This window comes from Osmerus mordax, chromosome 9, assembly GCF_038355195.1.
Source record: "Osmerus mordax isolate fOsmMor3 chromosome 9, fOsmMor3.pri, whole genome shotgun sequence".
Taxonomy (NCBI): Eukaryota; Metazoa; Chordata; class Actinopteri; order Osmeriformes; family Osmeridae; genus Osmerus; species Osmerus mordax.
In genome coordinates this window covers 8,222,316-8,236,027 of record NC_090058.1, presented here as the reverse complement: position 1 = coordinate 8,236,027, position 13,712 = coordinate 8,222,316, and the positions used below count along the sequence as shown (strand labels likewise).

General features: G+C 45.1%; 1 protein-coding gene across 1 annotated transcript in view; it reads left to right on the top strand.

Annotated features, from left to right (window-relative positions):
- Positions 1 to 13,712, top strand: part of dlgap2a (discs, large (Drosophila) homolog-associated protein 2a) — a 127,953-nt gene that overhangs the window by 9,686 nt on the left and 104,555 nt on the right. The gene's annotated exons all lie outside the window — the stretch shown is intronic.

Below are 13,712 nucleotides of genomic sequence, written 5' to 3'. Positions count from 1 at the left end.
GTCATGAAATGTCTGTAGATATAGGTGTTAGCTTGTTCTCTGAAAGATAATTGGTTTGTCCTCTCAAAGTAGACATTAGTTATCTTTCCACTGATAAGGGCACGTAATAAGATTATTGTTGCTCTGTTTGTTAGTTATGACAAGCACCTCACCTCTGATCAGTGCTAGTCCTTGCTGTGCTACTAGTCCCGTAGCAACACACTTCAACCACTCCCCATCACCTCCAAGAACAACGATCTCACCTGAGCCTTGATTGGCTATGACCACATTTCCCCTGTCATCTATGGCAATGCCCATTGGCTGGACAACCCTCTGCGCCAGCCCCCTTCTCCATAAAAGGCAGCCAGAGCTGTCATAGAGGTGTACAGAGTCTTCAGTGGACACTGCCACCCTATACTTCTGGTCACAGGCCACCAGACTGGGCCACCTGAGACCCCCAACAAGGGTTTGAAGCTGTAGCACAGTCCCTGTGGTCCAGTCTAAGGTCAGGACGGTCACTCCTCCCTCCTCACAGTGGTCAGTGACGGTCATCTGGCCAGCCACGTTGAAAGCAACCCCAAACGGCCTCTGCCAACCTGACCGGAGGATGAACAGCTTTGTGCCATCACGGGCATGAACCGACACGCATTTCTGCTCGGGTAATGCCAGGACAACCAGGTACCCTCGACTTGAGACCGCTACGCCTGCGGGTGTGCCTACTGACCCCTCAGACGACCCGAAGTTTGATCCCTCATCCGTGCTCTCAAATAATCCTCTCTGGTTCCCTTGTGAATCTAGCACCCTCACCCTCACTCCCTGCCTCCCGGCTTCGGTGACAAATATCGTACCGTCACTACAAGCAGCTACCCCCACAGAGAAAGACACAGAACCATCTCTCTCACCGCCACCGGGTCTCTGAACCTCTCCCCCCATTGCTTCCTGTTCTCCCAAACTGGTACTCAGAGTGTCACAGCGATTCTCGATCCCAGTGCCACACGAAGACGCTCCATCCCTCAATTCGACTGGACTATGAGAACCAGATTCCTCTGTTTGTGGGACAGGAGGACATGGTGGAGAGGTCTTCATGGTTCCTCTTCTCATGCGACCAGCCTCCTCCAGTCCCCTCAGTGTCTCTCTCTGGGACAGGAGCTCCACGTCACTTGTGTCCCTCACCAGAGGGTCCAGGGACAGACGCAGGGTCCGCAGTTGGCGCCTCTCGGCCAGCAGGTCTCGTATGGTCTCATCCAGGACGACGGTCTTCTCCCTGCAGTAACGTAAAGCCGAGCGGAGCCTGGCGCGGAAGAGAGCGGCGGCGGATTGGACGTTTTCCACCATGTGGGCGGGGGCATGGGACATATGGTGGAGAGCACAGCAAGGGCACAGCAACCTTGATGAGAGAGAGAGCAGAAGAGAGAGAGAGGAGAGAAGGGAGGGAGGGAGACAGAAAGACAGAGAGAGAGCGAGCATGAGAGAGGGAGAGAGAAGGAAATAAATAGACAGAGAGTGAAGGGAGACCACTTGGAAGCTTTGAACCATTTGAAAATGAAAAGCTCACATAGGATGTAGTCCAGAGCAGAGCTATGGTGCCTGACTATTTATTTTTGCACATTTTGATGAAAGCTTTAGAATGAATGAACGTATGTTTTCTGAATCTAGGGCGAGCAATAACAGTAATTCTCTAGGGGTTGGATAGCTATTGTCATTTGTTAAAACAGGTGACAATATGAAAGTATAAATATGGTGCATTATTTATTTGGCATCTGTGGCTGACGGAGTGGACGTTTATCATAACAATTGCTTATGAATATAGATGAGTGGACAAGTGAGTCTCTCTCTTTTTCTCTGGGAATACAGCACACAGGCTGATTAGAAAGAGTTTCTTTCTCACTCCTGCTCAGATCTCAGGCTTCAGGCTCTGAAGTGTGTGTGGGTGTGTGTGTGTCTGCACTTTCGTCAGAGAAAGTCAGTTCTTTCCCAATAAGTGATTTTCTAAAGTAATAGTGTAGTGCTAGCTAGATACTACTTTACAACTATTGGCAATAGTTGTAAAGTAAGTAACCGAGAATTCGAAAGAATCGAGTATTGACCCAGACCATGGTATAAGAAGTATTATGCCATGGTCTGGGTGAATACTCGATTCTGATTGGCTGCAGGGGTGTCCATTATCGGGTGATAACGGACACCTACTACGTAATTGCAGCAAAACTGTCTTTTCACCGTCCTAAATTATTCCGCTGGCTACATAGTATATGAGCCTGTACAAAGTATCTGAAATAAGTAACCATAACAACAGTGACGGAGTCAAAGCCTCCATTTACAATTGTGAAAGACTTTAACAAGCTAACTTGTATTTACAACAATGAGTGACTTGAATATTATTATATTATTTAACCTATTTGAAAAATGTTACTTTTCTGAATCTACTATGTCAGTGTCAAGTAACCGCTCATCTCACATCCCATTCGCTATTCACCTCGCTAGTCAATCTACTTCAGACAGGCTGCGGCCAACACGATAGTAGCCCCAACTCGACACATGGCCGATTATTTTCTTCTTAAAAATCTTGATTTTATTTGGGGACAATGACATGGCTCGATAGCTGAAATAGCTGCCTCCACTGCGCGTCGGACGGTTCACGCCTCCGCATCGTACATTATCAGGTGATATTGGAAACTTCGTCGGGCATTATCCCTTACATAATGGCCTCCACGGAAGCAACCGTCCTGCGCTGCGCGTCGGACGGTTCACGCCTCCGCATCGTCCATTATCAGGTGATATTGGACACCTCGTCGGGCATTATCCCTTACATAAACACCACACTTGTGTACTGGCAAAACAACAGACACAGGGGGTCTCAACTAGTAAGTATCGAATTTCAACTGAAAGCCCCCCCCCCCCCCCCCCCACTCTCTTTCCCTACCTCCTCCAGTGAAAGAGAGACAGAAAAACAAAGATAGTATCAGAAAAAGAGAGAAAGGGCAAGACCTGACCTGACTCACATTTGTATTTCAAATACTTGGTGAGTTTGATTAAGCTTGTCAGGCACAATTGAAAACCAATGGATTAGTCCCAAAAGTGCAATCTCTGTTTTCAAGGCAAGTTTAGCTAGGCACACCTCTAAAATTTCAAGTGTGTGTGTGTATATGTGTGTATACAGTGTGTGTGTGTGTACAGTTCATACCTGTGTTTTGGCATTGGTGTGTACATACCTTTGCATTGATGTGTAGATAGATGTGTCTAAAAACATTCATGTATATGTGTACCCTCGTGTACAGTACCTGTGACAGATCATACAGAAGAACTTGAGCTTCTCATCGCCATGCCTCGCGCAGTAAACATCCACTTTAGACACCTCTCCATCTCTCGACGCCAATCCGAGGAGGGCAAAATTATCAATCAGCTGGGTCACTCCCTGTTGCCCGATCACGGTCAACTGTCTACACGAGGGGCAAGGCAGGGGCAGCGCCACACTCCGGGGGGTTTCCTGGTCCTCTGGCGGCCCCCTCGCCAGCCTTGCTATCTCCCCCAAGCAGCGGAGACAGAAGGTGTGGCCGCATCGCAACACCTTGGGCCGGCAGCATGCCGCGTCATAGTGCTCGGTGCACACTGAGCAGGTGGACGCCAATTCAATGCAGATGGATGAACTCATGATGAATGCAGCCTGTCAGGTAGACTGTGTTGGAGAAGAGAGGACATAAATAGTATTATTATTTTTATTTACGGGGTACTTATAAAATCATCCTCACCCTCTGGTTGGTTCAGTAGTGTGTAAGGAGACAAGCTGTCTGGCTGAATGTTGTCCTGAGTCCTTACACACCTTTATATAGTGGACTGGATAATGTGTGTAGAGACACACTTAGCCTGACAACCTGTCTATTTGTTTGACCTGTGGGACTGTCGATAGGGTGGGAGAAGAGGAACTTAACCAGGTAGTTAGAATACTCTTCGACACTCTCACGGATGTATACTGTAGTAAACACAGCAGTCAGAGATGGAGTCTGGCCATTGTTTATGTTATCACTATAGCTACTGTAAGTCACCAAAAGCAAGCCCAGGCTTGTGTTCAGCATTGAACAAGCTTTGTTTTCTGTAACTATGTTGCAGAGTGGACAGTGACTTGAACTTATGACATCATGCATTCACGTAACTCCTGGTACACACGTAAACATGAATTTGTTCACCTGCAGACAGTTTCATACAAACCATCTATCTGTCTTTGTACTTTGAGAGACAACATATTTGCTTGCTTTGTTTGTTAGAAGTTAAGTGCATGGAACTGTGCTTGTCATCCCAGTTATCCTATTCTGAGACAAACAAACAACAGTCATGCAGCTTATTTCACAAAAATATACACCCCGCCACACCCGCTACCAAGTCATTAGCTCCCAGACTACAATTGTGGCAGTGTTTTTGTTTATGACTTCAGCAGTGTGGTACAGTTGATGTTTGCCACAAGGGGAGTTTGGAAACCCTGAGAATTTGCGAATATATAATAATTGTGGTGGCATCTTGTTTCTATGGTGACTGAGCCGGTGATGTCAGCGGAGGTTAAGACTATATCGTGCCCGCTGTCAGTTCCAATCAACAAGAGCATCACTGAATTTACTTTGGTAAACAGAGGCCCAAATCCCCAGAATCATAACAGGAAACTTGTTGATATTGTTTAATACTGGTTGTATTGTGATTTCTTTGTGTGAAGAGTTACACTTTGGAGAAGGATATCTGGATGAATGTTGAAGTGTGTGTCCCCTCTTCATTTGAGTTGAGTGAGTGGCTCCCTCTTCTGGACATACGTATGACTATATCATAACCAACACACACTACCTCAGTCTTTCTGACTCTCTGAGACATACACACAGGACACACAAACACACATGTCTGATTTCCAGAGGTTGCAGTGCACTCATACAACCTCAAATGACCAAGGAGATGAGCTTCATGTCAGTAGCTTACGTTCTGTCTGTCATCTGTGTTCTCCAGGTCTCCCCCCATACTGAGAGACCTGGGGAACAGTGTGTGTATGTGTGTGCACACCCAAGGACTGCACAGACTCAACGCTTTGCCTATTAATAGCTTTTAATTAGCGTGTGAATATTTCACCATTGTATCACCATTTTTCATTACCATGCCTAATTTATGTAAGTCTGCAATCCCGGCTCCTATCCTTTAATTTGAATTTACTCACAGCCCTTTGAACTGTCTCAGCTTTAATGCTGATATTGGGATATGGATGTCCGATTGCAACCCCAATCATTTCACAAGGCAAGCTTACTGCTATCGACATTGTTTTTGTTAGAACAAAAGTTCATACGTAAATATTTTTATCCACAATGGCATAGTCTACAGAGGCACCTTGGGACATTGGGTTTGGAGCGACGTGATTGTTTTGCGTTTCTGGATCCTCTGCCTCAATTAGTTTTGGGTGTCCCTTCACTGGTGTTCCCTGAGCCCCCAAACCTTTGCACCACCACCCCCTCTGCACCACCACCCCAATCCAATTTCTCAAGGCCTGTTACCTTCCTGTCAGCTCCACTCTCCACCCCCTCGCTACCCTTACCACCTGAACAGTGAGGGCAGAGGAGGGCTGGTTGGACGGAGGAAGGAGCAAAAGCTGGGTGGACAGGAGGAGGATGGAAGAAGATATTAGAGGGAGGGAGAGAACGAGGAGAAGCGGGGGATAGGGAAGAGAGGACAGAGAGGTGAAGAGAGAAGAGGGAGAGAGAGAGAGGCAGAGAGAGAATCATGAGAGTTCATTTGAGGTCACTTTCAAATGAACTCTCATGATTAAGAAGAAAAGAAGATTTTCTTTTCTTCTTACTTTTCTGTTATCTCAGCAACATCACTGCCTGGGTGATTATATATGTCTTGTGTCAATCAAAGCCCCCTTCACAGTGAGGTGTGACCCCTTTCCATCACACTCTATCATTGTCAGATGAACCTCGACGTCAGCTGAACAGTCCTGCTCTTACAACCAATAGACACCTGCAAAGCTGCACTTCTACAAAGATGTTTGACAGCCCACTACTTGTATCTGAGCAGAACGATATTGAGTCTTTAACTGTCATAGTGGAGGTAGACTATTGTGAAGGAAATAGATAAATCCTCTCTAAGCTTCTTATACATTTCAGGAGGTGTTTGTGAGCTGCAGGGATGCTCTTTATGATGATAGGCTTGGCAGAGCATCCACTTTACTGTCAAGCACTCTCAGTAGATCGACACTACCTGCTGTTAGACTAGGATCAATACATGATGGATGAAACATGTCAGTTGATTACCCATGAGCCTTTGCATATTTTTTAAGGAATTTCACATGGACACCGGGTTGCCCCTTGGGCGGCCTTTAAGGACAATCAGGTGTTCCACAAACCCTTACAAGTGTACTTTGGTGCCTGAGGAAATTCTCTTATGTAACAAATACAATTTGTTTCTTTTTTCCCCCCACCATATATCTTATGAATTTTGAGTTTTTGTGTATTAAGTGTTGTCTATGCGAAGCATCATGACAGTCTGAACTAATTTCTCCATGGTGATTAATAAAGCTCCAAACTAAGTAACAATGGGGGATGTTTTTCATAGTTTAGGGTTACAGGCCTTAGTTCTACTACTGGAAATAAAAATAAGAAAGCATAAAATTGTATTCTACACTTTTCTGTGCTTCAAATTTTGTGGCAACAAATTTGGGGAAAGGCCCTGTCCTTATTCATCTTGATAATGCCCCCACAAACAAAGCGAGGGCTGTTTTGTTTGTTGTGGAAAAGCTTGACTGGCCTGCACACATCCCTGACCGAAATACTTTGCCATGTAAAATATTTTTACGCCAGATCAACTGACCCAACATTTGTGCTTAACTTTCCAAATGTTCTTGTGGCTGAATGAAAGCAAATTTCACATTTATGTTCTAATGTCCATAAAAGTCTTCCCAGAAAATGGAGGGCAGTTCTAGAAAAGTGGAAAGTGGAAACCAACTCCATAAATGCCCATGATTTTGTAAGGAGAGGTTTAGCAAGCAGGTGTCTGCATACTGAGTGTACCTACTACAAGCAAATAATGATTACAGATATTTATATAACATATTTGGTGATAACTTGGATTTTCATATTGTTTTTGTTAAATGGAGAGACAGTTAGTGCTAACCTATCTTTTAACTTTTCGCTCATTTAAGGTTCTATTGCTATGGGTAACAAGTTGTGGCTGGTCCCCTGAAATCAAATATTTTGCAATGTTGTTGTCTCAGCCTTCATATATTCAACCTAGTTGGGAAGATGTGGACAGATTGATAAAAGAGGATAAGATCAACCCCTTTGGGATCTCCTAAAGCTTTGCTGCTGTCTTGCATAATGGCTGAATGGGCTCAATTTGGTGGTAAAAAGCCAGCGCAGGACATACAGGATGGGGTGAATGAGGGAAAAAGAGGAGAAGAGAGGGAGGGTGACAGAGAGTAAGGAGAAAGATGGTTCACAACAGAATATTGCATTTTTGCTTTGAGGACTCTCAGCTAGGCAGGCTTTGGCTCATCTCCCATTGGCAGAATCGGGCCAGGTAAAGGCTGTACCTCATCCCAGGGAGAACTGCACTCCTTGGGGGATGAGGCACCATCCAGCCCCCGTATACCTCCATGACAAGCACCATCCACGCTGGTTACAGAATATCATCCACTCCATGTGTTCACTCTCCAGGTAATATACTGGGGACTACTCTAGATAATGTGCAGGCCTGTAGTGCTAGATCTTATTACATCACGTTCTCTCTGTCACATCGACCCCCACAATAAATCCCAGTGACACACGAGTGAATCAGCAGTTGTTACAATGGCCATTGTCTTTCATGTTGTTCAGTTTTCTTTCTCAAACGCACATAGCACAAGCACGTATTGCATGCATTATTATTGCCCTCCAAGGCTCTAGATGGCAATCAGTGACAAAGCATGACTCTGAGAGAACTTGTCTGCTACTGATGTCCTTCAGAGGCCTGTCCACTCTGTATGTTCACCATGCTGTCTCCGAGAGAGAGGGAGAGAGAGAGGGACAGGGAGGGAGAAATGGAGACCTCTCTCTTCTCTCTCTGTCTCTCACTCTTAATCCCACCCTTTCTTGCTCCCTCCCTCCCTCCCTCTCTCTCTCTCTCTCTCTCTCTCACTCCCTTTCTCTCTCTCACTTGCCCACTCTACCCTAATTCGCTGCTGCAGCCAAGTTCATAATGAGAGCTGCTGTAGGCTATCTCTGGCCTTCAGCCTGTTAAAGGCCTGTAGTTATAATTCCACAGAGCATGTGTCTGCCTCCTGCTCCACAGCACAGCACAGCTGAGCACCCACCACTCCACCATCCCTCCCACCCCTCCACCCCCTCAATGTTAACATCCACCTAACCCTGGAAAGCCAAACTTCCCCCACACCAATTTTCACTTGTGTAATAAAAACTTGTACTGCTAAACCTTAATAAAGTGTAACCCCATAGCGGCCCCTCGGAAACTAGAATGTTTTTACGACAGCTTTTGCTATGTAGTAACATAGTAGTTAATTTGACTTTTGTGTAAAGTGTCTCTATTTAACAGAGAGCAATTAAGATCCAGTTCTAATCGACTCAACAATGGTGCATTACCACAGGCTTCGTCTGCCATTTCAGCTGTGCGTTTTATAAACCAATGTGTGCCTCATCTGTATGCACAATAGGCACCCTAAGGTGTGCCCTGTGTGTCAGTCATGTGGACAAATGAAACGGAAAGCGTCTCCACGGGAACCCTGTCCCAGCATTGATTGACAGCGGAGTGGGCCAAATGGCAATGTGGCCCAGTGGGTTGTCTCTGTTTGTCACTGAGATAATTTGCCAATGAGCTTTGATGTAATGCTGAGTCTCGCTGTTAAGAGGGGGGTGGTGAAAGGGAGCCCACTGAGGTGTAAGGAAGCTGGCATGGTGGGCAGGGAGCTGTTGTTCTGTGTGGAAGGTTGCACTGTGTTTAGGGAGCTGTTGTTCTGCTGGACATGCACATGTGTACAAACTCAGACAGACAGACAGACAGACAGACAGAGTCATACATACAGACAGACAGAGACATACAGACAGACAGACAGACAGACAGACAGTGTGATAGCAGAGGCAGCTTTCCAATCAGTCAATGGGTCTTGCAATCATCATAGCTGGGGTGGCAACTATCCTAATGGTCCTGCTAATGTGACAGATATACGGTCTGTTGGGGTTTTTACTCTCATCCTATGAGCTCCATCCTTCTACTTAGTTCTCAGACCACAGGGCTATCTGCAATCTCTCATTACAGTGGAGAAGCCTGTAGCAGGGAAGAAAGGAGCACAATGGAGTCCCTCATCACTCCATGCATGAGTCTGCGAGTATGGATGACTTGACTGTTTGTCTAGAGAGGAGAGTGGGGGTGGGGGGGCGGGGAGGGGGGGGGGGGGTTGAGGATGAGAGAGAAATGAGAGATTGTGGGAGGCAGTGAAAGTGAGAAATAGACAGGGGAGGGGAGAGGGGTGTGTGTGGGGGTGTGATACAGAAAGACAGACAGAGACAATGGCCTAAAGGACTGTTGTAAGTGTGAGGAGAGAAGCAGAAGTCTTCACATATTAGAACTGACTGAACTTCACACATAGAACTGACAGCCTCAATGTCATTTTAAGGCAAAATTGGGGGTTGCTAGTTGAGAGAGGAGGGTGATTGTGAAGCCTGAAGTCTGTTGACGGGTGTTTCTGAGAAGGCTAGAAAAGACTTCCAAACAAAGAAGCGTAAACACAATGTGTAAAGGGGATTTCATGAGAGTGTGTTGTCTAAGCAATGCGAATGAAACTAATGGTCCAAAGTTTGATAGTTTGACAGTCATTTAACACCCTGTATAACTTTATATTTTTATTTTTTTGATGTCTGACAAAGGCAATTGCCGGTCTTCTCTGAAGTAAAAATACAAATCAAACAAAAGCATTGTTCAAGTCAGAACCTTCCTAGCAGTTGATGCGCTCTGCACTGTAGTCCAGCATTCTGATGCTTCCTCTGAATCAACACGGCCTCTGTTCATTTGGCGCGACCACAATGCACACACTCCTCTTTGTAAGTGAGATCACACTTCACAGACATACCCCATGCGTTCCAGCATCTGCAAACAACTGTGTTTGCATGTGTGTGCATGTGGGTGGGTGGGTGTGTGTATGTGCTGGCCGGCAGCCCAGCTCATTACTTAGGCCCAGTTGGGCAGGAGGCCTGAAGGAGGGTCAAAACAAGACCCCCAATCTCCCTCCCTCTCACTTGGTATTGTATTATGTTTCTCCCCTCTCCCTCTTTCATCTCCCCCTCACTAACTTTCTATCTTGGACTCTATTTCTATCTCGGTCTCTCTCTCTCTCTCTCTCTCTCTCTCTCTCTCTCTCTCTCTCTCTCTTTCTCTCTCTGACTCTCTTTATCTCTCTCTTCTGTCTTCTCCTTTTAAGGCCCTATTTCTGCTTCCCATGGTAATTCTGCACAGTTCTTCTATCTTTGCCGGTTGAGGCCGACCATGCATATTGATTTTACTGACGTGGGCATCTTGGCACATCTAAGTAGTACAGAGGAACATGCCAAGTTGTCAGACTCCCATAGCTCCCAGCAGGGTCTCAGGAAAAAAAGGTACAGGCTAATTAGACTATACTTTACTCTTGGAGCTTCTTACTTCTTGAGAAGTATGCTTGCTGAAGGTATGGAATGTGTAAGATGAGAGTTTCAGTTGCAATGTAGGGAACATCTCTCTCTATCTTTTTCCTCTTTTCTCCATCTCTCTCAGGCTCTCCTGCAGCCCATCCATTTGTTGTTGGCAACGCGTGGAGAGTTCACTGTGGTTTTCTGCCAACGCAGCAATTACTCCGAGTGTCACCATTCATTGCTCTCCTCATTATCATTGTGGCAGCCATGTTGAATGGACGGTGCGCGTTGAACAACCCCTCTCTCCTGACACCCCTGCTGGTCTAATTGATCTCCACCTGTTTGAGAGTGGTCTAACTCATCCTTTTGATATATCTCTCTCACTCTTCCTCTCTCTTGCTCTGCCTCTCTCTCTGTTTCTCACACACATATAAACACACACTCATAAAGTAGTCCCAAATTCCCCGGTTTGAAAGTGGAACGTTTGCTAGGGAACTTTTACTTAATCAAATTAGTTTAATGTGTTCAAATGTGTGTGCTGGGGTGTTTGTCTCTAGGTAATATGACAGGGTAATTTCAGACTAATCTGCAAGTCAACCTGTTTTCAAATATGAAAAGGACAATGTTTTACAAGACATATACAATCTGCGTTTTTTTTGTGGTTAGTGTCATCATTCATGTGTGTGGTTTGTTGCCTGGGGCAATGAGAACAGGAGAGATAACAACGACCATACAGACAACAGAGCAGCATCAAACAGAAATGTTCTCTTTGTGTTTTGTGGTTTTCAGGAAACTGCCATGTTGGCGTCTCATTACCAACACCATTTTATGTTTAAATATAGTCCTCACTTCAGCTATGTTTTACTTAATTTATGTGATGGCAATAAAGTAGCTTTTAGTGAATAATGTTGTTATCTGCTGTTAGCTGGCTGGGATATTATTTACTGGCACCTCTGTCCCCTGGCTTGACTACCCAGGGGACAGAGGTGATTGGTTGGAGAGTTAGCTGTTGTTGACAGGGATTGGTTACACCGCTATTTGACTCCTGTGTAAGATCCATAATTTGGGGGTGCTGGGTGATTGCACTTTGGATCCACAGTACTGTTGTACTACATAGACAAAACCGACAGACTGCATTCTGTTTGTTGGATGCAGAGATAAGGGGAAAAATGCAGAGATTATTGAAAAATTATGTTTTCCATAAAGTCCATATCATCAGCAGATGATGAAAGAAAAGCTGTTGAATCTGAGAAGAGCCAATGGGCCCTGGTCGTCTCTGGCCTATATACTCATCCACAGGAGCAGCTTGAGCTATGCTGGAATAAGAAATATTAGGACTGGCGTACTGCCTCAATTAAAGGAGATATTTTAAAAAAACATACACCAACTATAAGATCATATTAACATGGTAGAGTTTTTACCCATGACCTTAAGTGGATGATGTGATATGGCTCTCCCCAGTCTCTCGTCCTGAGGTTTAGCTTTTGTGTGAACTACATTACTGCACGTGCGTCCATATCAAAAGTCTATAGTCATTTGAAAGCATGGAAATATCCATCTATTTGCAGATATTCTATTGGCTGTGGTACTGTATCATGCTTTCACATAGAGGGATGTTGGAGGCATGGTTACATGGATTGTTGTGTCCCAGACCATTGCTCCAGGACAAATGAGGGATGAGACTGGTGCTTGTTAGTCAGTGTAAAAGAAGTGGTGGGGTGACCTAGGGGGTTTGATGACGACCTAACACGAGGCTTGCATTTCAGATTGAGTTCATTTGCTCAGTGCTTCTGCTAGGTTAATGCAAGTTTATTACCGGCGACAAGGGTTTGAACCTGTCCCATTCTCTAGGAGCACTCTGTTGACTGGAGGGCACTGGTTACACTGGGGGTGACCTTGTTCCTTCGCTTTTTTCAAATGTTTACCTTTAAGCTCATCACACACACGTTTTTGTTTGTTTTTTTGGGCCCCCTCCCCTCATATCCGTTTACCAAGCTTTGCTTTTGGAGCTCTTGTAATTATTCTGTGTTTATTTGTGGAGATGAGGGCTGAAAGACTCACCAGGAATCCCCAGGCTCAGCTGGAATAGACTCCCTGATGTGGAAGCTTGAGTAGAGGAGGAGGAGACGAGAAGCACAGTAAAGCCGCTACACACATGGTACGCTACCAAGTTTCTAGTTTAGATGTTACTGTATGTGGGTCTGACGGTGTAATGTAGGTCTTGACGAACTGTGCTGTTATGTAAAATATGGATGTGGACCGTTCAGTATTTCCCTCTCTCCCTGTCTCCTTGTCTCTCTCTCTCTCTCTCTCTCTCTCTCTCTCTCTCTCTCTCTCTCTCTCCTTGTTTTTGTACTGTATGTGTGTACTGTACTGCTGGGAAGTCCTCTACTCTGATCCTCTATTCTCAGATGAAACATCAATTATTCATTTTTGTTCTTGAAGAACCTTAACAGTCTAAACCAACAGCCAGAGCCAGAGACACACATTGAGTACAGACCCACAACCCTCATACACACACTGGGCCCTATTTTAACAATCTGAAACGCAAGTATCAAAACGCAAAGTGCAAGTAACTTTGTGGGCGGGACTCCGGCGTGGTTGCTATTTTGCCGGCAGGATAAATGACTTTGCGCCTGCTGCAAATCTAAAATGGGTTGGTCCGAAGTAGCTACATTACTAATGGGTGTGGTTTGGGCGTAACGTGCAATAAACCGTCATCTCACATTCCCTTTAAGAGCAGCGCTTGTTCCATGGCGGATTGCTATTATAACGGCGCACGCCAGGAGCGGTTCACAGCCGAGGAGACCGACGTAGTCAGGGCCATAACAGATAGAGAAGTGACATTGTATGGGAAAGGCAGAGCAGTTTTCTCATTGCACTAAATTGCCCGCTCATGCTCCTCATTCAAATTTGTATTCTTATTTTTATATATATTTTATTTTTAAAATTTGTATATTTTTAACTTGTTTAGTTCTTAGAATTAGTTTAACTATTGTACTTTTTTTAACTTAATTTAAGACCCGTATATGTTTATTGTTTGCACCTTCCTGTCACAGTAAATTCCGTGTTGGTGTAACATAGGCTGCATGGTGAATAAACCGAATTCTGATTCTG